The 25,444-nt window shown below is 37.6% G+C and overlaps 1 pseudogene; it reads left to right on the top strand.

The window, feature by feature from the left end:
* The window catches only part of LOC107759412 ((R)-linalool synthase TPS5, chloroplastic-like), a 252,355-nt pseudogene that overhangs the window by 86,729 nt on the left and 140,182 nt on the right, over window positions 1-25,444 (top strand).

The following is a 25,444-nucleotide window of genomic DNA, read 5'->3' as shown; positions in this document are numbered from 1 at the left end:
TTTCAACATAAATCAGATTATTATCAATTTACTAACAACAAGACAAGTTGCAAAAGGTATAAAAATAAACATAATAAATTCACAATATCACATGAAAATTGTCAACACCACAACCCCACATCATCACATATCGTCCCTGACAATAGCCACCCTTATCGTTCCTATAGCCACCCTTATCGCTCCGCCCAGACAATATCAATAGCCAACAAATATAACAGTGAAATGCCACCCTTATAACCACATAATATCAACGGTGAAATGCCACCCTTATCTCCCCATAATAACAACTCACACAACGCAACAATTTACACAGGAAATTATCACAACAACATAACAAAATCAATTCCTATCACAATTTGCCCAATGGCCACAACCAAATTTCAAAGCTACAACCAAGTCAATTAATTTCACAGCAAATAGCCAAATGCTCCACACAATGTGTACAACACCCAAAAACAATCAATAGAGATAGAAATTGCCCAACATAAAGCAAAGTCTTCATAAAAGATCAAATTTTTAATAATTATATGAACACCTCTTCTTAAGTTCATTTAATTAATTATTTGCAGAGGGGAAAATCCAAAATGAAATTAAATTCCAATAATTATGAAGCCAACAAATTCACTAAATTTCATAAATAATCAAATAACAATCACATCACATTGTCATATAACAACAGACTAAACAACAAGGGTTTAGGCACGATAAGTATATGATTAAATATATGCCAACAATTATCCAATTTACTACACAATATGCTCAAGACTTTAACTCAATAAAATTTGCACATATAAACCAAGTACATACTCGTCACCTCGCGTACATGGTTTTCAATTACCCAAGTTGCACATAAGACTCAATGCCTAAGGGAAATTTCCCCCACTCGAGGTTAAGCAAGACACTTACCTCTTTGAAGTTATGCCGATATTCCAAAATCGCCTTCTTGCTTGAATTGACTTTCGGGCCGTTCAAATCTATCCAAATTAATTATATAACTTCATTAAATTTCATCGAAAATAATTCCGGATAATAATATGTCGACTTAAAAATTTATTCCAAAAAGTCAACAAAAGTCAATGTGGGACTTGCCTCTCGGAACCAGACATAATTTTCATGAAATCCGAAAACCCATTCCGAGACGAGTTCAACCATACCAATTTTATTGAATTCCAATAAAAAATCGACCTCCAAATCTTAAATTTTTATTTTTTGAAGATTTTACAAAAATATTGATTTTTCTTCCATTACATCCGAATTAAATGATGGATTCAAAGACATAAGCATGAAAATTAATCAAAACTGGATGAGGATCACTTACCCCAAACACCCACGCAAGAATCTCTCTAAAAATCGCCTTCTACCGAGCTCCAAATTAGATTTTGAGTTATGAACTCAAACCCCCGTTTTGGGACTTTTAATTCTGCCCAGATAGGCATTCTTCGCGTTCGCGACCATTCCTTCGCGTTCGAGAAGGCCAAAATCTAGCTGCCTCAAATCCTTCTTCGTGTTCGCGTGACAAGCGTCGTGTTCGCGAAGGCCAATTGTTTCTGGCCCATCGTTTCCTCTTCACGTTCGCGAAGTCCACATCGTGTTTGCGATGACTAGCTGGCCAATACCTTCGCGTTCGCGTTCCAAGCTTCGCGTTCGCGAAGGCCAAAGGACCCCAGGCCCCTATCTTCCTTTTCTTCTTCGCGTTCACGTTGCCTGGGCCGCATTCGCGAAGGCTTGCCCTGCTCCTTCTTCGTGAAGGACAAATCATGAGCCCCTCAAACTCCTCTTCGCGAACATGGGACTCCCTTCACGTTTGCGAAGAAGGAAACCAGACTTTAGCAACAGCAGTCCAAACAACTCCAAATTTGGTCCGAAACCACTCCGAAACACACCCGAGCCCCTCGGGACCCCGTCCAATCATGCTAACCAGTCCCATAACATATCACAGACTCGCTCGAAGTTTCAAATCATATCAAATTATGCCGAAAATACAAATCGCACCACAAATCGATCTTATGAACTTCAAAAACTTCCAACTTCTAAAACTCGTGTCAAAACCTATCAAAACAACCTGGAATGACGTCAAATTTTGCAGGCAAGTCCCAAATAACATAACGGATCTGTTCCAACTCTCAAAATCGCATTCCGACCCCGATATCAAAAAGTCAACCCCACAGTCGAAATTTCCAAAATTTTGAGTTTCGCCATTTCAAGCTTAATTCCACTACGGACCTCCAAATAATTTTCCGGACACATTCCTGAGTCCAAAATCAACCAACGGAGCTAACGGAAATGATGGAACTCCATTCCGGAGTTGTCTTCACATAGTTCCGACTACGGTTAAAATCCTAAGACTTAAGGTTCCGTCATAGGGACTAAGTATCTCAAATCACTCTGAATCATCCGTAAATCAAACTCGACCACACACGCAGGTCATAATACATATGCTCGAAACCTTAAGTCATTGAACGAGGCGTAAATTCTTAAAACGACAGGTGTACGGAGAACAACCGACCGCAAAGGAAATGTTCGCCATCGAGGGAGCTAAATCAATATCCTCGCCTTTGCTGATAAAAGAAACGGGCTCGGAAGGAGATCAATGGATTCCTCTATCCTTCATGATCCCTGATGATTAAGATGCCACCAAATCAACCATTGAGGAACTAGAGCAAATCATACTAATCGAACACTGGCCCGAACAAAAGGTATACCTGGGAACAGGATTGAGCCCCGAACTCAGGAAGAAACTTATTCAATTTGTTATCAAATTCTTATTCAAATTCAGATGAACCCAGATGACCAGGAAAAGACTTCATTTGTCACCAAATATGGAACATATTGTTATAATGTAATGCCCTTCGGGCTAAAAAATGCAAGGGCTACTTATCAACGCCTAGTAAATAAAATGTTCGAAGAACAAATAGGTAAATCAATGGAAGTTTATATTGATGACATGCTAGTTAAGTCCCTGCATGCAGAGGACCATTTGGCCCATTTGCAGGAAACGTTCGAGATTTTGAGGAAATACAACATGAAGCTCAACCCCGAAAAATGTGCTTTCGGGGTCAGTTTGGGCAAGTTCCTCGGCTTCATGGTGTCAAATCGGGGAATCGAGATTAACCCCGACAAAATCAAGGCCATCGAAGACATCATCATCGTGGACAGGAAGGATTGCAGCCTTAGGCCGATTCATTTCGAGATCATCAGATCAAAGTCACAAATTTTTCTCTCAACTCAAAAAGAAGAACGACTTCGCTTGGACACCGGAATGCCAACAAGCATTACAGGAATTGAAATGATATCTATTGAGCCCACCACTACTTCACACTCCAAAAACAGACGAAAAAATTTACTTGTACTTGGCGGTATCGCAAGTCGCCGTAAGCAGTGTCCTAGTTCCAGAAGACCAAGGTACGCAATTTCCCGTTTATTACATAAGTCGGACCTTAGGAGAAGCAGAAACTAGATATCCGCACTTAGAAAAATTGGCACTTGCACTGATAAGTGCCTCTAGAAAGTTAAGACCGTACTTTCAATGTCACCCCATATGCGTATTAACCACCTACCCACTTCGTAATAATTTCCATAAGCCCGAACTATCAGGCTGATTGACCAAATGGGCTGTCAAACTCAGTGGGTACGATATAGAATATCAACCTCGTACGGCCATCAAGTTTCAATATTTAGCAGACTTCGTGGCCGACTTCACGCCAACCCTCGTACCCGAAGTCGAAAAAGAACTCTTATTGAAATCGGGTACATCTTCGGGGGTATGGATTCTTTTTACGAATGGGGCTTCGAACGTGAAGGGGTCCGGACTAGGCATAGTTTTGAAACCACCCACGGGTAACATTATTAGGCAAGCTATTAAAACTATCAGGTTAACTAACAACAAGTCCGAGTATGAAGCCATGATTGCAGGTCTCGAGCTAGCTAGAAACTTGGGAGCAGAAGTCATTGAGGTTAATTGTGACTCTTTGCTTGTGGTGAGTCAAGTAAACAAAACCTTCGAAGTCTGAGAAGGTATAATGCAAAGATATTTAGACAAACTACTTGTCATTTTGCACCATTTCAAACAATGGACTCTACGGCATGTTCCGCGAGAACAGAATAATGAGGCTGATGCGCTTGCGAATTTGGGATCGTCGGTCGAGGTAGATGATTTGAGCTCGAGGACTGTCGTTCAACTGTCGAGATCGGTAATCGAAGATGGTCACGCCGAGATAAACTCTACTAGCTTAACCTGGGATTGGAGAAACAAGTATATTGAATACTTAAAGAACGGAAAGATCCCATCAGACCATAAAGATTCCAGGACCCTACGGACTAAAGCTGCTCGATTTACGTTGGTTGCGGACGGAACACTATATCGAAGGACATTCGATGGACCATTGGTAGTAGGCTTGGGTCTGGGAGATACAAATTACATCCTACGGGAAGTACACGAGGGCACTTGTGGGAATCACTCTGGTGCCGACACATTAGTTCGAAAAGTAATCAGAGCAGGGAATTATTGGATTGATATGGGCAAAGATGAGAAAGAATTTGTTCGTAAATGTGACAAATGTCAAAGGTTTGTGCCAATGATCCATCAACCCATAGAGCAACTTCACTCAGTCCTATCCCCATGGCCGTTCATGAAATGGGGAATGGACATCGTCGGCCCTCTGCCATCGACCCTAGGTAAAGCCAAATTCATTTTATTTATGACTGACTATTTTTCTAAATGGGTTGAAGCGCAGGCGTTCGAGAAAATAAGAGAGAAATAAGTTATAGACTTTATTTGGGATCATATCATATCCCGGTTCGGGATACCCGCCGAAATAGTATGCGACAATGGGAAGCAATTCGTTGGCAGTAAAGTAACAAAATTCTTCGAAGATCACAAAATAAGAAGGATACTATCAATACCATACCACCCCAGTGGGAACGGACAGGCCGAATCAACGAACAAAACTATTGTTCAAAACCTGAAGAAGAGGTTGAACGACGCTAAAGAAAAATGGAGAGAAATCCTTCCCGAAGTCCTTTGGGCATACCGGACAATGTCAAAATCCAGTATGGGTGCGACCCCATTCTCCTTAGTATATGGTTCTGAAGCATTGATACCAGTCAAAGTCGGTGAACCAAGTCCCAGATTTTGATTCACGACGGAAGAATCAAATAACGAGGCTATGAATACCAGCCTTGAATTATCGGACGAAGGACGAGAAGCTTCCCTCGTCCAATTGGCCGCCAAAAAGAAACAAATCGAAAGATATTATAATTGAAGAACCAAGATCCGCCATTTCAATCCCGGGGACTTAGTGTTAAGAAAAGTCACTGTCAATACCTGGAATCTGAACGAAGAAAAACTAGGACCAAATTGGGAAGGACTATATCAGGTGCTCGAGAACGTCGGAAAGGGATCGTACAGGCTCGACATTATAAATGGCAAACAGCTACCAAGCAGTTGGAATGTATCACATCTAAAACGGTACTACTGCTAAGATACGACCCTTCCATATTCATTTAACTGACCCCTACAGAATTTTGAACAAGAGCTAAGATGGATCTTTCGCTTGGAAGCACGTGTTGCACTCTTTTTCCAGTAGACCGGTTTTATCCCAAATGGGTTTTCGGAAAGGTTTTTAATGAGGCAACCATTGATCATGCTACACTTTCAGCAATATCCGAGGCCTTCTTTCAATCGACCTCGGTCAAAACAACAGGGTTCCAATAGGAAAAATTGTAAGAGCTAAATGGTCAAAACGAACCATGCTCATGTAGACTGGCCCGAACCCAGGCGCAAAACATGAACACATGTATAATGACTTGAGATTTATTGTGCAATCAAAGTTAAGAAAAACTCAACCATTAAGCCTACGGGCTACATTTATTCCGAGTTCGAGCAAGAACTCACTCGACCATTATGCCTACGGGCTAGATTATCTCGAGTTTGAAACATTCACTCGACTATTAAGCCTACGGGCTACATTTTTCGAGTTCGAGCAAGTACTCACTCGACCATTATGCCTACGGGCTACATTATCTCGAGTTCGAAACATTCACTCGACTATTAAGCCTACGAGCTACTTTTATTTCGAGTTTGAGCAAGCACTCACTCGACCATTACGCCTACGGGCCACATTATTTCGAGTTTGAAACATTCACTCGACTATTAAGCCTACGGGCTACTTTTATTTTGAGTTTGAGCAAGCACTCACTCAACTATTACGCCTACGGGCCACATTATTTCGAGTTCGAAACATTCACTCAACTATTAAGCCTACAAGCTACTTTTATTTCGAGTTCGAGCAAGCACTCACTCAACCATTATGCCTACGGGACACATTATTTCGAGTTCGAAACATTCACTCGATTATTAAGCCTACGGGCTAATTTTATTTCGAGTTTGAGCAAGCACTCACTCAACCATTACGCCAACGGGCCACATTATTTCGAGTTTGAAACATTCACTCGACTATTAAGCCTACAGGCTACTTTTATTCCGAGTTCGAGCAAGCACTCACTCGACCATTATACTTACGGGCTACATTATTTAGAGTTCGAAACATCCACTCGACTATTAAGCCTACGGGCTACTTTTATTTCGATTTCGAGCAAGCACTCACTCTACCATTACGCCTATGGGCTACATCGCTTCAAGTTCGAAACATTCACTCAACGGCTAATAAGCCTATAAGCTACTTTTACTTTGAGTTTGAGCGAACACTCACTCAACCATCACACCTACAGTCTATATTTCTTCAAAGATTGAATCATTGACTCAACTAGCAAGCCTAAAGGCTACATCACTTCAAGTCTGAAAAAACAATCGATCGATCATAGAGACTACGAAGTCAACATTTGATTAAAGTCATGACAAAACAAAAACAAATCGACCTTGTTATATATATATATACAAGATTGCCTACGTGATTGATTACAAACGTAAAAAGTTTAAAACTAAGCTTCCTGGTCACCCTCTGGTGCGTTCGCTCCACTGTCGAGCTCTTCCCAATCCTCAGATCCGCTCTTGCTGCCGCCATCATCATCATCATCGGAAGCCAAGGCTTCAGCTTCAGCTTCGAGCTCTTTAGCCTTTTTTTTATCTCTTTAGTAAGGTCGAAACCTCGAGCGTGTATCTCCTTGAGGGTCTCCCTCCGAGACCTACACATAGCAAGCTCGACAACCCAATAAGCTCGAGCATCGGCAATATCTGCCACCTCCCGGGCCTCCATCTGAGCAGCCTCGGCATCAGACCGATACACAGCAATGGACTTATCCGCCAAGACTTTCGACGACTCAACCTCCGCCTTAGCCTCAGCAAGCAGTATTTCAAGCTCCTCGATCTTCTTACCTTGAGCCGAACCCTTTTGCTTGACGCTTCGAAGTTCAACATCGGCCGATAATAATTTGGTCAAAATGGTTTCTTTTTCTGCATCCAGGCGGTCGAGAGTCTCCTTCCACTGATTGCATTCAGCTTGGATTTGATCAACTTCTTCTCGAAGTAACCCGATCTTTTCAACCTTTTACTGCAGTTGAGACAACGAAGGGTTAACTTCCACAGTCAAGTCAGACCCATACTTTAACAAAATGAGGCTCACCTGCTTATCAAGTCCGGCCTCTTCTTCATGAACCTTAGCCAAATCCACTTGGAGGTCCTTTATAGCCTTGTCCTTTTGGCTGCAAAGAAGCCTCAGGGCGTCTCTCTCACCCAAGACCATCCGAAGCTCGGCCATACACTGGCTAACATCAACTCGAAACTTATTAATGGCCTGCACAATAAGGAAAAAACACAAGTCAAGTATGGAAAAGAACAAAGAAACCAAGTGTAGAAGAATCGTTACCCGAGTAATGAAACGATGGGCCTCCTCTAGTAGAAGAGAAGCGTCACCGATATCAGAAGCATCATCGACACCAGTAAAGAAATCCCTAAAAGGCTCCCTTACACTAGAGCCTCCGCCCATATCGAGGGTCTTCAATTCTCGAGCTTCCTTTAACGCCTCCTTAGAAAAAGTTGGAAGAGAAGGTGAATGACCCATTCTCATAGCCCCGAGAAAATCACTCGGGGTGCTCCGATCAAGACTCGGGACTTCAGGACCGACCCCGACCGGCACAACCGCCATCGGCTCGGGAGCTCTAGCAACCTCGATAGCTTTCGCAGATCGGATCACCAAAGCCTAGGCGTTATCTACTTCTTCTTCTTCTCTCAATCGTGGGACCGATTCAATCAGAAGGGAAATTGCTTTTATCCTCACCATCCAAGTTTTGGGCTTGGGGTCCTCTGACCGAGAGGAAGCTCTTCGCTTCTTATCTTTCCCCAGTTGCGGGACCGGGGACTTGGTTCCTTCTTCACCACTCAAAGGCCTCAAAGCGGCATCCTTGGTTATGCCTGCATGAAAGGAAATCGGTAACAAATAGAACATAAAGAATACTTCGAAGGAAACAAGAAGCAAAACCTTACCATGGTTCTTGGCCTCCCATCTACCTTTTGCCAAATCACGCCAAGCGCATTTGGCAGAAAGTCAAAGCTAACTTCCGAACACAATCCTCGAGGTCAGGTACCGCCTGTGGCATCCAAGAGGAAGCTGAATATCAGGGAAAGACATCATAAAAAATCGGGAAAAGACACAAAAAGCAAACAAGAATCACTTACGGTTGAAATTCCATTCTTTGGGGAACAACATCTTCTCTTTCGGAATAAGGTCACGGGTCCTCACTCGAATATAATGACCCATCCAACCCCCGATCCGTGTCTTCATCAATGCTCGACATCAAAGCCTTCGATGCCCGACGATGAAGTCTGATTAGTCCTCGAAAGATCTGAGGCTGATACAATCGTATGAGGTGATTCAAAGAAAAATCCAGCCCTCCAGCTTTGATAGAGAAGAAGCGAAGTAAGATCACTATACGCCAAAAAAAGGGATGAATTTGACCGAGGGTGACCTGGTACCTTTTGGAAAAATCAATAATCATTGGGTCGACGGCTCCCAATGTGAAGGGATAAGTGTAAACACTTAAAAAACCCCTCCACATGAGTGATGACACTCTCATCGGGGGATGGAATTTGCAACACGACCTCGGGACCCCAGTTGTAGTCTTTTTTGACGGCCTCGAGGTGACCCTCCGTTATAGAGCACATATACGTCGACACATGCTCGCATCGACCCAGAACGGATGAACGGTTCTCTACCCTAAAATCGATCTTCAGAGTGCACGGGCCGGGAACATAGTCGTGAATGGACGACTAGACCGGCGTCTTATTAATGGACGACTGTGAATAAGAAGCTTTCTCCTTCTCAGGTACGGTTTTCGAAGTTTTCGCCATTAATACGAGAAGAAGGAATGCAAAGGAAAGGGAAAAATTGACGGTACCAAAAACTCTGGTGTGGATAGCTCTAAAGAAACGAAATAGAGAGGAAAAATAAGAGAATTTGGAAGAGAGAAGGCGCAAAAGTGGTAAAGGTTGTATGGAAGGGTTATTTATAGGCTCACGTCATGACGGTTCAATATCAGAGGTGGCCGACCACCATATGATAAACATTAAATACCTTGAAAGACTAAATCGATGGGACAGCTATCGCACACGTCACAGTCGACCCCTGATAAAACGTCAACTTATTGCCCGATCGAACCGTCGAAGATCATATCGATTCTCACCGCATCCCTCATGAGAATCGAGGGGACTATCTGTATACGGTCAAAATAGATCTAGGATTTTCCACGTTCGATCGAGTTCGAATGGCAAGAAACCAGAGTAGATTTTGGAGTTAGTTTCGAAGGTAGTACGAACGAGCGTCGAGCCCGAAGGCTGTTCGAGGAGTTGGCTCGATAATCTTATCGAGCCCGTGACCAAATCGATCCACAGGACATCGCTTCGAGGTCAGAAACGAACCGCGCCTATCCCGAATGTCGAACTCGAGGTAAGACCGAAGGGCCGACCCAGCAACAACCTCGAGACAGTATCAAGTTCGAGCCAGTATCGAAACGACAGATAAGAGTCGTTGCAACCGCACCAAGGGAGAGAATCTTGACGAGAACCGAGGAAGAGACAAATCATCATGGATCCTCCATTATATGCATTATTTTATTAATTTATTATAGATAAAGCCATGACCCTCTATGATAAAAGAGGGGATCCTTGTAAGCTATAAAAAGACAAGATAGACTGGAATAAACAGATCTTTTTCTCATATATAAAGACATCTCTTTGTGCTTGTTTTATTTCATCTTATTCAATTTCCCTGTTCATCATTTCTATCCTCATAGTCAATATACTTGTATTGTTATCTTTGTATCAAAGGATATTACGTATCCTTAGAACCATACATAAATTTAACGTTATCCGAATTTTCGGTTAAAAAGTGCTGTCAGTATATATAACCTTATTCAAAAAAGTATGTACCTTTGGTAAGAGATTGGGATATTTCCCATATTACGTAACGTGTCAGCTTGTCCAGGCTTGGCCATAGCTCCCATGGTAGTTCCACTTAGATCAAAATGAATAGCACCTGAACACCCAGGACACTCATATGTAATGGTTACAGTCACTGGGTTTCCTGAGCAAGGGCCTAGATTACATTTCACCTATAATTGAACAAGATGTACAAGTCATGAGTATATAACATTGACGAGGCAAATTAATGAAGTCTTAGACATTAGAGCAATTTATCGAAGGATTTCACTCATATATATCGATAGTGCAAATTAATTTTTGCACTATTAGTTAGTACATTTTAATATGTTATAACATGTTACTGGAAGTGACGAAAAACTAAATTATGGGCAAGAATTAATATGGACCTGGTAGCAAGCCCCGCAGCCTAAGCCTTTCCTGTAGAGAGGAGGATTTCCAGCAGATACAAAGGAATTATAAGGGGTTTGTGATACAGCATTTGTATATCCACAAGCTCCTCCATCTTGCATTACAAAAATGAAAATTAATTGTATGGTCCAATTAATAACAAATCTCATAAAAATAATTAAAAAGATCGAGTTTAATTACCCTGACTGTGTGTCGAAATCAACCTCTAATATATATAAATTAAATTAACGAAAACAAATTTTGTATGCATTAATAAAAAAGTTTTATTCAGAGTATAACATCATTAATTACCACTTCCTGCTCCATTTGGAGCGCCATAATATGTTGCTACAGCTGGTTGAAAACCAGCTAAAGATGCATTGAGTGATTTAACATGTGCACAAGTGCAGTGTTTAAACAAACATAGAGCTATAAAAGTGAAAATGAGAGGGAGATTAAAAGCCATAATATGCTTGGTTTACTAGATAGAACAAGAGTTTATTGTACTTAATCATTTTTTCTAATTGCCTGGAGAAACTCTATGGTATGGGTGCTTCTTTTATAGTGGAGAAAACATAATGCTTACCAAATATTAAGGAATATTTGATATCTAAAAGATATTAATGATCCTCCATGTTATACTGTAGTTTTACTTACCATAATGGCAATATATTAAAACTAATTACCAAAGAAGTATATATAAGTCTTGATAGATATATAGTAAGTTAGAGCTGACCATTGACTAAATTATCTTACAGAAAGAAGATCTTGCTAATTTACCAAAATCATCCCTAGGTTCATTAAGAGATGATAACTACTTACTATTTCACATGAAATTATCTCGTTGATCACTTGCCAATATTCTTTGATATATTTTTGTCTATTCTATTAAAAGATCTTGAGAATTATTTTCTGAGTGCTATGATCTTGAGATACTCTTCAAATCCTTATATTCTATAAATTCAGCTAGCCAATAAAAATATAAAACATGCTATTTACTTGATAATGAAATTTAAAAGTAGACGCATGCACATATACGTACGAAACTTTCATAACAAACTTATGTTCAGACAACTTTTTTGTGGATAGTCCAATAGTGGTAAAGTATATGTACAAATGATAGATTATGCACAAAATGTATTACTGCTTCGTCTCAAATTATTTGTTGTATTTCTCTTTTATACGTCTTTTAAAACATATTAATTAAGCGGAGGGTTGAACTATTTGAACGATTGCATATAGATGTTCGTAACATACAGCGGAAGATAATAACAATCCTAGGCCGATCTTTTCGTATTTAAAATTTATTTACATGTCAAAGATCGAATCTAAGACGTACTTGGTGAAGAGAGTCTCGTTTCAAAATTTATTCGATAGTGCGAATACTCTATACGTATCTACACCGAGACCGATCCTTGCTATCAACTCTTTGATAAATGAAACCCGTGAACAAATTGAATGAAATATTGTGCTGAAAGCTTTCTCAAAAATCTCAACTCAACAGTAGAAGAACAAGAAACACTTTTTCTTGTAATTGTATTTTCTCTCTTGGCTTTGTATTGCATTCTCACTTTCTCAAGAATTTCTCAGGCAAATTTTCTCCATCACCCTTCATATAGCATCACCTATAAATGATTTAGTTAGGGTAAAAATTTATTCCAAAAATAAACTTTATTTTATATGGAAATTCGAAATTCCATCTAATTGGCATCGTGACTGCCGATTTCAAATCCAATTCCAATTGGAATATAAGTATCAATTAATATATTATATTAAAAAATACCAATCCCATTCTTAATGGGTTTGAATCAACATCACGTCCTTCCTTAGACTTATTGGCAATCCAATCCTAAATTGGTTTTTCCAAATAAGTCTTCATCATTAATATATTATATACATACTATATATATAAATAAATATTAATTATATATATATATATATATATATAACATATATATATTTTAATCAAGAGATAATTTAGTTTTCTATTCCAAATAGAAAACTTCAATTTGTTCACAATATTAATTATATCCTCTGTGCTAGCAAAGAATATAATAATATTTCATTTGGATAAATAACTAAATTTATTTGACTAATTAAATTCTGTAATTTAATTATCAAATAATAAAGTAATTAATCCTTTAGCAAAGATCATAACATTCATTAGTGTGCGACCCCATAGAATCAATACTAAGCCGGTAGTAAATTGATCACATCAATATACTAATCAAGGGTGGCGTCTAGTAACACTCCTTAACGTCCGGATAGAATGAAGTATACAATTTACTCTCAAGAACCAATAGAAAAATAATATAGTAATTCCTTTTGTCTTTATAGTTCTGGGTCACCCTAGGATATGGTTCAACTGTCAAATCCTAATAGGCGACTAACTATGTGTTCATATCAAATATAATCGATCATTGAATTCTTTCATTCAATTGCCCTGGCCAAGGTCTTAGTTTGGACATTTATAATTCATGACAACACGGAGCTTAAACTCATTACCAAGAGTTGACAGATTCATCTTGATCAATTACTAATTCTACAAGCATTTAATCATATCCGATATCCTTTTTACTATCGCCCTAAGGCCATAGGTGTCTAGTATCAAAGGATAATAAATAACTTGTCAATTACTATAACGATCTCAAGTCAAAGGAAATTCTTACATCACATTCTTCAAGAGAATATCCTATTGACAATTTATGGTAACTGTCACGATCCAAAGCCACGTGTAACGACCCGGCCGATCGTTTTGACTATTGCAATTCCGTTCCCCCATTTACTGCTCAAATTGTGAATTACAATTGTTATTTGGCTTGCTGGGGTAATTGGTTTGGGTTCGGTGAGGTTTTGAAATGATTTGGAGCACTTAGTTCCAAAGTTTAGAATATAAGTTGAAAAGGTTGGCCGGATGTTAACTTATGTGTAACGATCCCAGAGAAATTTTGCTAAGGAAATTAAGGTTTGGTGGTGCCGAGGTAGATCAATTAGTACAAAGATTATAGAAATTTCGTTGGGTTCGCCGCGGCTTGGACTTTTTGGGTTGAACAATGCACCGATGTTCAAAGAAAACTTTTGTCGGAAAAAGGTCATTTCTGCGACCACTATACGGTCACAGAATCACTATGCGGACCGCATAATGGTCGCAAAGTGGTTCAGGATAGGGGCAAGACTTGAGGAAAATCTACGGTGCACTATCTGACCGCAGACCTATTTTGCGGTGTATTATGCGACCGCAGAACGAGTATGCGGACCGCATAATGACCGCAAACCGGGTCAGTAACGCCCAGCTTTGGAGGCCAAATTATCCGGCGGATATGCGGACCGTATGCCTGTTATGCGATCGCATAACTGTGTCGGAGCTTCCATTCTTTCTAATTTTTGACCCGACCTAACTTTGATTTATAGCCCTTGAAGCTTATTTTTGAGCCAAAATCTGATATTTTAGAGAGATGTGAGAGCAATTTAGAGAGAGAAAGTGAAGACTTAGTAATTTATCCATCAATTCTTGTTCGAGGTTTGAAGATTTCATAAGGATCTTGCTAGGGCTTCAAATAGGTAAGAATTTCTTTCCTCAATCCTTCAATTTCGGGTTTGGAGTAAAGATGGGTGATTAATAGTATAATTCTTGGGTGTAGAGTATAATGTATACATACCAATAAGGTTGTGGAAAGATTGTTAAGCTCAAATGGGTAAGGATTGGGTTGAAAATGGTAGAAATCTTCAAAGACTTTAATTGAGAATTTGAGGGTCGAGTTGGTGTCGAATTTTGGTAAAATTTATATGGTTGGACTCGTGGTTGGATGAGCATTCATATTCTGTAACTTTTTTCGGGTTTCGATACGTGGGCCCCACGAGCAAATTTTGAGTTAATTTCGGATTTTATTGTAAAAATTAGTATCTCCTTATGGAATTAGTTACAATAATTGGTATTGACTGAATCAAATTAATTGTGGCTAGATACGAGGCTTTCGAAAACCAATTCTCGTGGAAAGGGCATAGCGAAATAAAGAATTACACGATTTCAGGTAAGTAACAGTTTTAAATCTGGTCCCGAGGGTATTAAACCCTGGATTTTGGTATCATGTGATTATTTTGGAGGTGACACACATGCTAGGTGATGAGTGTGTGGGCGTGCACCGAGGGGATTGTGACTTGGTCCGTCCCGGAAAACTATAAAGTTGAATAATTTGTTGTTAGCTATATGCCCTCTATGTGTTGATAAAATTTGACTATAAATCATGTTAGAAATCATTCTTAGGCTATGTGGTAGTACTGTTGGGACCCACAGAGGTCGTGTACTTGTTGAATTGCCTGTTAAATGCTATATTTACTCAGTCTCAGTTTTTACTTGCATATTTTATCTCAATCTCTGTTATTATTATTGATACATCATATCACTGTTGTTTGGGCTAATTTAATGATTATTGAGAGCCCGAGAGACTGGAGAGATTTATGACTGAGGGAGGCCGAGGTCCTGATTGTGAGGATATTTTATGGATTGGGGTTGCCCGCCTGCAGCAGGCCTTATTGGCTTATTATTGCACATGAGTTGGCCGTGTAACACGTGAGTTGGCCGTGCGGATCCTTATATTATTATTGCACGTGAGTTGGCCGTGCGGATCCAGATATTTATATTATGGTACGTGAGTTATCCGTGCAGCACGTGACTTGACCGTGCAGCACGTGAGTTGTCCGTGCTTATAGCGCTTGTGCTGTAGGAGCCCCTCATGAGTCTGTACACCCCCAGTGAGCGTGAGTACCCATTAAGAGTGAGTGATGAGAGCTGGATGCCCAAAGAGTAATTGTTGTCTTAAGAGGTTGTACTTGATTTCCATTTGTTATTGCACTTAGTTGCTATCTGTCATTGTTGTGAAATCTCTGAAATATTAAACTGCCAGATTTGATAGCATGTCTATTCTTTGATGGAATTACTGGAAGTGAACCATAACTGTGTAGCTCGTTATTATCTTTAGTTCCTTATTTATTATTGTTACTTGCTGAGTTGGTTATACTCATACTACACCCTACACTTCGTGTGCAGATCCAGGTGCTCCCGGATATAGCAGGTGTTGATCCTTTCGCGCGGTTGAATTTTAGGAGTTTTTGAGGTAGCTGCCGCGTTCCGCAGACCTTGTTTCTCCTTCTCTATCTCTTTGTTCACTGTATTTGGTCTCAGACTATTATAGACTATATTTTTCTAGACTTGTATTCATATTAGATGCTCATGTACTCAGTGACACCAGATTTTGGAGAGTGTTTGTATTGTATTTAAATATTATATTTTTAATATTGAGAGAAATTGTGGTTTATTGAGATTTTTGGCTTGCCTGGTATTGAGATAGGTGCCATCACGAAGGGTGAGATTTTGGGTCGTGACACCACGTGACTGGCACCTGGCACACTACCCGACCCGAGAGAACCAAACCATGTGATGCACCCAAATCATATGCATGAAAACCAATTTAACTGCGGAAGCTACTTGAAAATCATATATATTTTCAAGTTAAATGATAAAATATTTTCTAATTTAAAATTACACATGACGCCTTTCATGATAATAACAATGAGACTAAGTAAAATATATATACTTTTATGTATGTCGTGTACAACCCCGTTACTACAACCTTTCACAACTATCTATAGAGACTCTATACCAAAGAATAGAACTAACGGTTGGAGAAATTCCTACAAAATAAAATAAGGAAGAACATGATAGCTACCACGAAATAAAAGTGGTGCTTCATAATACCTCCGAAAGAGAGACATCCTTTCCTGACCGCATGCCATGTATCATACATCATCCTGAAATATATAAAGTAAGCAGGACCGTGGAGGGGGTACGCTAAGGGCTGAGTATACCACAACAGTACTCAATAAGTGTCATAGACTCTCTCTAACTGAAGTTCTTGGAACAAACTTTATAAAAATAATGCACCAATATTTGTTATAAAACGATAAGAAATTTTATCAATTCATGACCCTTGTTATTTTAAATAACAACCAAGTGAAATATAACCCGCAATATAAAATTTTAAAGCATTTACATCAATAAAAGATTTTATATAAAATCATACAAAATCATTCCATTTTCTTTAAGTCATCGAAATCACTTTCGCCTCCTTAGGATTAAACATAAGAAAATCATCCTTACCTTTTACTGGGAGTACTATACCATCACCGACATAAGAAGGACAACTAGGTTATGTACCTAGTGGAAAGTATCATATATCCTACTTGCTCAAGTCGTCTCATCGTAGTGCCGTACGAATCAACTCAGCCATGCTAATAATAGCACAAAATAGTACTCTCTCGAGGGAGAGTACTCTGCCGTAGTCTATACCACAAAGTGGCCATCTACGCCTACACCGACACGTGTAGTTTCATGACAACGAACATGATATATCCGAAGCCAATCTCGGTGAACACAAGTAACTCCCAAAATATTTGATACTTCAAAAATAGATTCATAGCATAGTAGCCTCAAATGATCTATTTTTATGAAATCATAGCATTTATAGAAAATCTAAATCCTTTGAACAAAATTTAAATAAATAACCGTTTACATGCTAAAGCCTTTAGCAATTTAACATCAATCTTTAAAATATACCACAAGTGCCATTTTGTTCGTCAATTTCAAAAAAAAAATACTTTCCACGAAAACTTATCTTTAGCACTCAAATATGTATACTCTTGTAAATACGTAAGTTTTGATAAAAACTTATAACATTTACCTTGAGTGTTATTTTGCCAACAAGATTTAAAATAAAATTTTATAAAATAGTACGACACTACATATGCAACATAATATTTTAATACATGGAGACATCCGTACTTGTTTGTCCTCACAAGCACGAAAGCACATTTGCAAACAACTTAAGTATTAACTCGAAACATGCTTTTAGAGAAAGTCCCTCAAGAAGAGTAAGTTTTAATAAACTTACATCACTTTCGCTTTATTAACATTCACAAGCTTTCAATCCTCCTCCATCATTCCAATATTGATTAAAATGCTCAACATCACCAACAAGTCGCTATCTACAATTAGATATCCTAATTACATCATGATATGACCTAAAATATTGATCAACATCCATATATGGCTTATAAGTTGGCTACAAGCCTCCAACAACTCAAATCCCCATATAGTTTTACATGCTAGACTATTCAATTTCATTCTTATGTTTTAATACCCATTCGAAGTCATTAATGATACTACATCAATTGTCCATTGCCACCAAGTTACTATTCATCGTCTTCCATAATCAACACTTGCAAAATATACAATTCGAGTGATTACTTAGTTGATCATTTTCATCTTTTGCTAACAAATAATTCCATAGGTTCGTTGTATTCATAAATTTCATCGCCAAGATTACCATTCATCTTCTCTGTTATTTTCTCAAAAGTACTATTCATGCCACGAACTAGGGTTTCATAATTCATTCTTTGAACCATTAAAACTTGTAACAAATGCTTCAAATACTTCAAACTACTCATAATAAACGAGTTTTAAGTATTGGAATTACCTCTAGTAGATCAATCTTGAAAAATCACAACTTTGGTGATTTTTGTGTTCTTGAGGATTTGATGATAAAACCTAGTATTTGGATGTAAGAATGATGTTAGAACTCATGTATATTGAGTAAGAATCAACTCAAAACATCATTAACAACTTACCTTAGTTGATTGGACTTGATTTGAGCTCAAACTCGTCTATTCACCATCAAGAACCCTAACCCCCAATACACAAAATACTATCTTCCCCCGATTTTGTATTTATAAGCCCAGATATATGGGTTTCGGATGAGGCCCTGGATGCTTCGCATCCCCACTTCACTCCTCTTTGAAGCTCGGATGCGGACCTGGACGCTATGGTAGTACTTCACTGCCAGCCTTTCTTTCGGACGCGGCCCCAGATGCTTCGCATCCGCAGACTCCTCTTCCAGCCTTTGGTAATTTGGTCATAACTTCTTGTAGGAATGTCCAAATGACAAACGGTTTGAAGCGTTAGAAACTAGACTCAAAGATATTTTATTTTAAAGGGTTTCCATCAAATAGTCCTTATATATATGTAGATATGTTTGTCCAAAATTTAGTCTTGTGCGTACTCATTTCGAACTTTAGTCTATCATGTAATTTCGAACTTGACTTGGACTTAGGGATATCCTTAGACCCCACATCACTTATAATATGTCTCGTACACTTATTATCATATCTAATTGATATCCATCATATTAATAATCCTCGTCTGCATATAAAATAATATAATTAGCGCACATCAACTTTCTTAATAACGCTTAAGTACTTGAAAATTTTTTCGGGGTGATACATTCTCCCTCACTTAAGAACATTCATCGTCGAATGGTTTAAAAGTCACTTATAAGAATGGAGTTACCATTCTTTTACCTCCAGCCAAAATGCATTGGCACTTATGACTACATGGGTCTTATACTTTCTTTCCAAAAGTCTCAACTTACTTATGGCCCTTAAAATTTGGCTATCTTTACAAACTCTTAAAAATTTCGTCAAAGTTTTCCCTATAATTAAGACTATCCAAAAACTTTAACCTGTCCAAAATAATCCCTCACACGGGCACCAATAACAATATCGCTCAACAACCAATAATACACAATATAATGTACCATCTTGACCTCACTCGTCCGTACATATACCACAAGTGCATCAAATGTTAATCTTTAAAACTTTTAACGTGTAACATATATGAATACTATTCAATATAAATAATTGCTACTATACATAGCTCCTATATCACTATTATACATGCTTGCATTTTCTTTAGTCATGCATACGTCAAGTTGTACCTGAAAAGTATCTTCAAATAAATCAAAAATCTCTTTGTGATTAGACTTCCTTAATAAACAATAACTTATTTTTATGCCCCCTTAATTTCTTAGCTTGCTCAAGGCAATATCTCATAGTTTATGAGATCAAAGTTATATTGCCCACTTGGTATCTGCAAAACTTGTTCATTACGACTCGTAGTCTCAAACTTTCCTTATAATGAATACTTTAAAATTAGTCTGTTGTCCTTTATGAATCTTGTTTCCAGGAAAAGTCTTCCCACTTAAAACATTTAATATTCGCTAATCATCAAAACTATTTTGGAATGTTCTTTTATTCCTTCCAAAGATTAATAAGATTTTTGTCTCAGATTTATCCATCATATGATAATTCCATACCCCCACTTTCGCTCATACCTTTAGAGTTCATGTTAGATCCATAATTTGATAACTATTGTTACCAACAAGTTTGCTCTAAAAGTAATTCAACTCACTTCTTTTGAGTTCATGACACTAGTTTGCCACCTACTCGCGGACATCCGAGTTCTAGTTTTATTTCTTAATTTTTACCAGTTCCTTGACATTATTGAGTATCTTGTAATATTTTTCTACCAAATATTTGGGATTGCAATTATTTTCATGCACACCATAGACATGCTACAATAGCCCGTATACTTTCAACAGTCAAGAGTCATCGTTACCACGATGGTACTTGCATTATTTTAATATTAGTGCTCTTCTTTGAGCCCGTGCTTTTTACTGACATACTTTATTTTTGTATAGAAGTCTCTCTCATTTAAGAATAAGCATTGCATTACCCCTTTCTATTTTATTTCGTGAAAAGTGTGCACATATTAAAATGACTCTTTTATTCCATACAATTCCACGTATAATTCAAAGTACTCCCTCGTTCTCCGAAATACTTGAATTTAATTCAAATCTCACATGTCCCCAAGTTGTCGGAATACTTTCGAGTTGCCTATTAAATCTTTGACTATCAGACTTAACTTTCAACATCCTTGATACAGAACATCTTAACTATTGCTCGTAATGAGTTTGCAATTGTTGTACAAGCACTTCATGAAAATTGTACCTTTCTGATCATAAAGGTTACTGATAATACCTCATTCATCTTATTTTTTAAGTAACTATAACCTTTCCATTTCTTTTTTATAAACCATCACTTTAAAGGTGACATCTGCTTACTCAGACGCTCCCCCACTTAGGAGCAAATGAAATTTGAAACTCTTAACTACCACTCAAAGAGTTAACTGAAATTTTGGATAAAGTTTCTCGGACAATTTACATGCTCACCTCTTTACGGGCTATTTATCTCCCAATTAGAAATCTCTATTTTACCACTTCAATCTTTTATCGTATATTGTTTTTTGTTTCATCATTATACCGATATGCCCATTATTCAGACAATATGATATATTGGTTATACTCGTAGGAACTTTCTTTGTTCATTTTTGTATCCAATTATCACGTCGCTACTAGCTACAACTTATATTGATAAGGGCCACTATTTTACGCCCTTACGATATCTTTATAGTTAGCACTTCACTATTTCATGTTCACTCTACTGTTGAAATGTCTTCTAATATTTCACCTTCAACCCATGCTCTAATACAGTTCTAACAAGTACGACTACCTTGCGCCTCTCATCTCATGCTTAAATATGCTGAACAAGTGTGACTCCCTTAGGCTAAATCCACATATCATTATATAACTTTTCACAACATATACCATCTTCACAATGCTATATGTAAGAATTACACATCCTATCTTTATGCCACCATCATGTTCTCAAGCCGCATATATAGATGAGATTCTGTAGTATATATCTCTGAAATTATATTTCTTGCTCTTAAGTCCTTTCATTAAACTCTATTTTGATGGTATCCCACCAAGTAGGCTAATACTTATGATAAAGATGGCATGCATGTAGGGTCTTATTACCTCATGTCTTCATCACAATGTGAACTCTTTTGGTCATAGATAATACCACATATTTACATCAACACGTTTCATACGATAAATATATACTTGCATATTTTTCCATTCTTCATGGTATCATTGACCTCGTCCATACACATTCTGTAGGGATTTATGACACATTATCATGTAGTCTTAGAATTCTTGTACTTCTCAATCTCCAAATCCGTACCATAACCATTTTCAATCATTGTTTTGAGCCTTACGTCGTACACCTTATATGTATAACTTTCCAACAACTTTAACTTAGCCCATGAGCCATTTACATATTTATTCTTCTTGAATCATAAGGATTCATTCACTCACAAGTTAACTGCTCTTTCAATATCGGGCATATATAGAGTTGCTTTGAGATCATTCTTGGAAATTCTTAATTTTTCATCATCTCAACATAATAAAATAAGACATACCTTGACTAGAAAAAACACAAGATTATCATTCCACATCATTTTTCCCCCTTCTCTAACAACCTATATTGCTTCTTCTAACCTCCAAGATTACACCTTTTGTGCATCTCATGCCTTAATATTTTCACGCTTACCCATTTAAGTTCGCATACTTTATCCTCGTATACCTTGGTATGCATAATTAGAGATTGACTTTTATTTGTATCACATTCATCATCTAGAGGAACCCAAGGTTTTCAAGCCCATCTTTTACATATGGCATGCTTCGTCTATCCTCAACTCGTACTAACACGTGGTACTTTATTTCTTGTGTGCCACTTCTATTACATATGCCACCATCATGACGATAACATATCATGCTTAAGGGAAACCCGATGTCAAGTACAATTAAGGGTCATCTCTCTAGTCTTGTAACATTCCCTTTTCGGATGATCAAGAATTCCCTTTTTTTTGGAAGGTGTCTTTGGTCATTATTGACACTGTTTTAACTATGCCAAACTTCTTATGAGTCATACTATGTTTACTACAAACTTGACTGATTCACATTCACTTATCAATTAGATCTATATCACCTCTCTATATCTTGTCATAATGCAACATCTTCATTTACCATATTCTTTTTTGTACCTTTTATAAACTCGTTAATGGTGATTACCGTAGTAAACAATACCTCCAACATCTTGACCAACAATCTTGAATTGAAATCTAGGGCATAACATATGTGACCTTATTCACATCCTTTAGTAAAATTCTTTATAAGTCAGGACAGCATCCTGACAATACTAGCTGACATCATTACCTTATTTTCTTCCATGATTTCTCAGTATTCGACTGAAAATTCTTATTTACCAAAGTCATACGTGTTGACTGTATCAGTCCCAATCTATTCTCAACTTATCCTTCCATTTTAAACAAATATGACACTTTCTGGCTATTAGCCCAAACATCTCGTATTATAACTTGAACATTGAGCTTCATTCTTGTCACTTCATATCTTCCTCAACAGGAAATCAATACGATCGAGAATCCGTACACTCACTTCAGGCGCAAACGCATGATATAGAGTATGAAAAAATGAAACTCCCTAGATATCATTGTAGCATCCCGATAAAAGTGTAACCGACAGTACATCGATAAAAAGGACTCTACTTGACACAGCTCCATAGACTTCCTAGGACTTGACTTAGAACCTAGTGCTTTGATACCAAGTTTGTCACGACCCAAAGCCATGTGACCGGCACCCGACACACTACCCGACCCAAGCTAACCAAACCATGTTATGCACCCAAATCATATGCATGAAAACCAATTTAACTGCAAAAGCTCCTTGAAAATCATATACATTTTCAAGTTAAATGATAAAATATTTTCCAATTCAAAATCACACATGACACCTTTCATGATAATAACAATGAGACTAAGTAAAATAGATATACTTTCATGTATGTCATGTACAACCCCGTTACTACAACCTTTCACAACTAACTATGGAGCCTCTATACCAAAGAATAAAACCAATGGTTGGAGTAATTCCAAAAAAATAAAATAAGAAAGAACATGATAGCTACCACGAAATAAAAGTGGTTCTTCATAATACCTCGGAAAGAGAGTCATCCTTGCCTGACCGCTTGTCAGGTATCATACATCATCCTTAAACATGTAAAGTAAGCAGGATCCTGGAGGGGGCCCCTAAGTGCTGAGTACACCACAGCGGTACTCAATAAGTGTCATAGACTATCTCTAACTTAAGTTCTTGGGACAAACTTTATAAAAACAATGTACTAATATTTTATATAAAATTATACGAAATTTTATCAATTCCCGACCCTTGTTATTTTAAATAACAACCAAGTGAAATATAACCCACAATATAAACTTTTAAAGCATTTACATCAATCCAAGATTTTGGATAAAATCATACAAAATCATTCCATTTTCTTTAAATCATCGAAATCACTTTCGGCTCCTTAGGCCTAAACATAAGAAAATCATCCTTACCTTTTACTAGGAGTACTATACCATCACCGACATAAGAAGGTCAACTAGGTTATGTACCTAGTGGAAAGTATTATATATCCTACTTGCTCAGGTCGTCTCATCGTAGTGCCGTACGAATCGGCTCAGCCATGCTAATAATAGCACAAAATAGTACTCTCTCGAGGGAGAGCACTCTGCTGTAGTCTATACCACAAAGTGGCCATCTACGCCTACACCGACACGTGTAGTTTCATGACAACGAACACGATATATCCGAAGCCAATCTCGGTGAACACAAGTAACTCCCAAAATATTTGATACTTCAAAAATAGATTTATAGCATAGTAGCCTCAAATGATCTATTTTTATGAAATCATAGCATTTATAGAAAATCTAAATCCTTTGAACAAAATTTAAATAAATAACATTTTACATGCTAAAGCTTTTAGCAATTTAACATCAATCTTTAAAAGATACCACAAGTGACATTTTGTTCGTCAATTTCCAAAATAAATACTTTCCACAAAAACTTATCTTTAGCACTCAAATATGTATACTCTTGTAAATACGTAAGTTTTGATAAAAACTTATAACATTTACCTTGAGTGTTATTTTGCCAACAAGATTTAAAATAAAATTTTATAAAACAATGACACTACATATGCAACATAATATTTTAATACATGGAGACATCCGTACTTGTTTGTCCTCACAAGCAAGATAGCACATTTGCAAACAACTTAAGTATTAACTCGAAACATGCTTTTAGAGAAAGTCCCTCAAGAATAGTAAGTTTTAATCAACTTACCTCGCTTTCGCTTTATTAACATTCACAAGCTTTCATTCCTCCTCCATCATTCCAATGTTGATTAAAATGCTCAACATTACCAACAAGTATCTATCTACGATTAGATATCCTAATTACATCATGATATGACCTAAAATATTGATCAACATCCATATATGGCTTATAAGTTGGCTACAAGCCTCCAACAACTCAAATTCCCAAATAGTTTAATATGCTAGACCATTCAATTTCATTCTTATATTTTAATACCCATTCGGAGTCATTAATGATACTACATCAATTGTCCATTGCCACCAAGTTACTATTCATCGTCTTCCATAATCAACACTTGCAAAATATACAATTCGAGTGATTACTTAGTTGATCATTTTCATCTTTTGCTAACAAATAATTCCATAGGTTCATTGTATTCATAAATTTCATCGCCAAGATTACCATTCATCTTCTCTCTTATTTTCTCAAAAGTACTATTCATGCCACGAACTAGGGTTTCATAATTCATTCTTTGAACCATTAAAACTTGTAACAAATGCTTCAAATACTTCTAACTACTCATAATAAACGAGTTTTAAGTATTGGAATTACCTCTAGTAGATCAATCTTGAAAAATCACAACTTTGGTGATTTTTGTGTTCTTGAGGATTTGATGATAAAACCTAGTATTTGG

Source organism: Nicotiana tabacum, unplaced genomic scaffold (genome assembly GCF_000715075.1).
Source record: "Nicotiana tabacum cultivar K326 unplaced genomic scaffold, ASM71507v2 Un00001, whole genome shotgun sequence".
Lineage (NCBI taxonomy): Eukaryota > Viridiplantae > Streptophyta > Magnoliopsida > Solanales > Solanaceae > Nicotiana > Nicotiana tabacum.
Note: the sequence above shows the minus strand (reverse complement) of the source record. Positions and strands in the feature narration are given on the sequence as shown.